This window comes from Phocoena phocoena, chromosome 6, assembly GCF_963924675.1.
Source record: "Phocoena phocoena chromosome 6, mPhoPho1.1, whole genome shotgun sequence".
In the NCBI taxonomy this organism is placed as follows: domain Eukaryota; kingdom Metazoa; phylum Chordata; class Mammalia; order Artiodactyla; family Phocoenidae; genus Phocoena; species Phocoena phocoena.
This window is the reverse complement of record NC_089224.1, coordinates 27,447,622-27,451,551: the sequence shown is the minus strand read 5'-3', so window position 1 is coordinate 27,451,551 and position 3,930 is coordinate 27,447,622.

Genomic DNA, 3,930 nt, shown 5'->3' with positions numbered 1-3,930 from the left:
TCTAAGTCTCTAAACGGAGCTATTTTGGAATCTTGACACCTTCTGTAAACTTTTACATACCAATTAAAGCAGGCATCTCATTCTCCCTGTCCAATTTGTGAACCCTTGCTCTCTAGTGTTTTCCTTAAATTTACAATCTTGTCTAACTGGAACATGCCCCACAATGACCACTGTAATTCTAGATCAATATTAGTATAATTTTGCCATCTTTTTAAATATCTACAATCTCCAGGACCATAGTTCTTAAATATGAAATAAGCAGGTGTGCCAGAAGCTGGCATTCTCAACTCTTTGGCGATAAAGGATATCATTTCCTTAGCTAGCCTTTGTCAACCAAAAAGAACACACAAAAAGGGGCCGGAGGGGAAGATGGCGGAAGAGTAAGCCGCGGAGATCACCTTCCTCCCCACAGATACACCAGAAATACATCTACACGTGCAACAACTCCTACAGAACACCTACTGAATGCTGGCAGAAGACCTCAGACCTCCCAAAAGGCAAGAAACTCCCCACGTACCTGGGTAGGGCAAAAGAAAAAAAGAAAAAACAGAGACAAAAGAATAAGAACGGGACCTGCACCAGTGGGAGGGAGCTGTGAAGGAGGAAAGGTTTCCACACACTAGGAAGCCCCGTCGCGGGCGGAGACTGCGGATGGCGGAAGGGGGAGCTTCGGTACCGCACAGGAGAGCACAGCAACAGGGGTGCGGAGGGCAAGGTGGGGAGATTCCCACACAGAGGATCGGTGCTGACTGGCACTCACCAGCCCGAGAGGCTTGTCTGCTCACCCGCCGGGGCGGGCGGGGCTGCGAGCTGAGGCTTGGGCTTCGGTCAGAGCACAGGTTGGCTGCGTGAACACAGCCTGAAGGGGTTAGTTCACCATGGCTAGCCGGGAGGGACTCCAGGAAAAGGTCTGGAGCTGCCGAAGAGGCAAGAGACTTTTTCTTCCCTCTTTGTTTCCTGGTGCGTGAGGAGAGGGGATTAAGAGCGCTGCTTAAAGGAACTCCAGAGACGGGCGCGAGCCGCGGCTAAAAGCGTAGACCCCAGAGACGGGCGGCAGACGCTAAGGCTGCTGCTGCCGCCACCAAGGGGCCTGTGTGTGAGCACAGGTCACTATCCACACCCCTCTTACGGGGAGCCTGTGCAGCCCGCCACTGCCAGGTTCCCGGGATCCAGGGACAACTTCCGCAGGAGAACGCACAGCGGGCTTCAGGCTGGGGCAACGTCATGCCGGCCTCTGCCGCCGCAGCCTTGACCCGCACTCCGCACCCCTCCCTCCCCCCGGCCTGAGTGAGCCAGATCCCCCGAATCAGCGGCTCCTTTAACCCCGCCCTGTCTGAGCAAAAAACAGATGCCCTACAGCGACCTACATGCAGAGGCGGGGCCCAGTCCAAAGTTGAACCCCTGGGAGCTGTGAGAACAAAGAAGAGAAAGGAAAATTTCTCCCAGCAGCCTCAGAAGCAGTGGATTAAAGCTCCACAATCAACTTGATGTACCCTGCATCTGTAGAATGCATGAATAGACAACGAATCATCCCAAATTGAGGAGGTGGACTTTGAGAGCAAGATTTATGATTTTTTCCCCTTTTCCTCTTTTTGTGAGTGTCTATGTGTATGCTTCTGTGTGAGATTTTGTCGGTGTAGCTTTGCTTCCACCATTTGTCCTAGGATTCTATCCATCCGTTTTTTTTGTGTGTCTTTTTGTTTTTGTTTGTTTTTTTGTGTTTTTAATTTTTTTTCTTAATAATTAATTTTAATTTTAATAACTTTATTTTATTTTACTTTATATTTTCTTTCTTTCTTTCTTTCCTTCCTTCTGTCCTTCCATTCTTCCTTCCTTCCCTCCTTTAGACAACAAATCATCCCAAAATTGAGGAGGTGGACTTTGAGAGCAAGATTTATGATTTTTTCCCCTTTTCCTCTGTTTGTGAATGTGTATGTGTATGCTTCTGTGTGAGATTTTGTCTATACAGCTTTGCTTCCACCATTTGTACTAAGGTTCTATCCATCCGTTTTTATTTAGATTGTTTTTCTTAATAATCATTTTTTAATTTAATAACTTTATTATATTTTACTTTATTTTATTTTATCTTCTTTCTTTCTTTCTTTTTTCCTTCCTTCCCTCCTTACTTCTTCCCTCCATTCCTCCCTCCCTCCCTCCTTTCTTTCCTTCTTTCCTTTTCTTCTTTCTTTCTTCCTTTCTTGCTTCCTTCTTCCTTCCCTCCTTTCTTTCTTTCTTCCTACTTCTAAATCTTTCTCTCTAGTTTTTCTCCCGTTTTTTCTGAGCTGTGTGGATGAAAGGCTCTTGGTGCTGAAGCCAGGAGTCAGGGCTGTGCCTCTGAGGTGGGAGAGCCAACTTCAGGACACTGGTCAACAAGAGACCTCACAGCTCCACATAATATCAAACGGCGAAAATCTCCCAGAGATCTCCATCTCAACACCAGCACCCAGCTTCACTCAACGACCAGCAAGCTACAGTGCTGGACACCCTATGCGAAAAACTAGCAAAACAGGAACACAACCCAACCCATTAGCAGAGAGGCTGCCTAAAATCATAATAAGTCCACAGACAGCCCAAAACACACCACCAGACGTGGACTTGCCCACCAGAAAGACAAGATCCAGCCTCATCCACCAGAACACAGGCACTAGTCCCCTCCACCAGGAAGCCTACACAACCCACTGAACAAACCTTAGCCACTGGGGACAGACATCAAAAACAACAGGAACTACGAACTGTGGCCTGCAAAAAGGAGACCCCAAACACAGTAAGATAAGCAAAATGAGAAGACAGAAAAACACACAGCAAATGAAGGAGCAAGATCAAAACGCACGAGACCTAACAAATCAAGAGGAAATAGGCAGTCTACCTGAAAAAGAATTCAGAATAATGATAGTAAAGATGATCCCAAATCTTGGAAATAGAATAGAGAAAATGCAAGAAACATTTAACAAGGACCTAGAAGAACTAAAGATGAAACTAACAATGATGAACAACACAATAAATGCAATGAAAGATACTCTAGATGTGATCAATAGCAGAATAACTGAGGCAGAAGAACAGATAAGTGACCTGGAAGATAAAACAGTGGAAATAACTACTGCAGAGCAGAATAAAGAAAAAAGAATGAAAAGAACTGAGGACAGTCTCAGAGACCTCTGGGACAACATTAAATGCACCAACATTCGAATTATAGGGGTTCCAGAAGAAGAAGAGAAAAATAAAGGGAATGAGAAAATATTTGAAGAGATTATAGTTGAAAACGTCTCTAATATGGGAAAGGAAATAGTTAATCAAGTGCAGGAAGCACAGAGATTCCCATACAGGATAAATCCAAGGAGAAATACACCAAGACACATATTAATCAAACTGTCAAAAATTAAATACAAAGAAAACATATTAAAAGCAGCAAGGGAAAAACAACAAATAACACACAAGGGAATCCCCATAAGGTTAACAGCTGATCTTTCAGCACAAACTCTACAAGCCAGAAGAGAGTAACAGGACATACTGAAAGTGATGAAGGAGAAAAACCTGCAACCAAGATTACTCTACCCAGCAAGGATCTCATTCAGATTTGATGGAGAAATTAAAACCTTTACAGACAAGCGAAAGCTGAGAGAGTTCAGCACCACAAAACCAGCTTTACAACAACTGCTACAGGAACTTCTCTAGGCAAGAAACACAAGAGAAGGAAAAGACCTACAATAACGAACCCAAAACAATTTAGAAAATGGGATTAGGAACATATATATCGATAATTACCTTAAATGTAAATGGACTAAATGCTCCCACCAAAAGACACAGATTGGCTGAATGGATACAAAAACAAGACCCATATATATGCTGTCTACAAGAGACCCACCTCAGACCTAGGGACACATACAGACTGAAATTAAAGGGATGGAAAAAGATACTCCATGCAAATGGAAA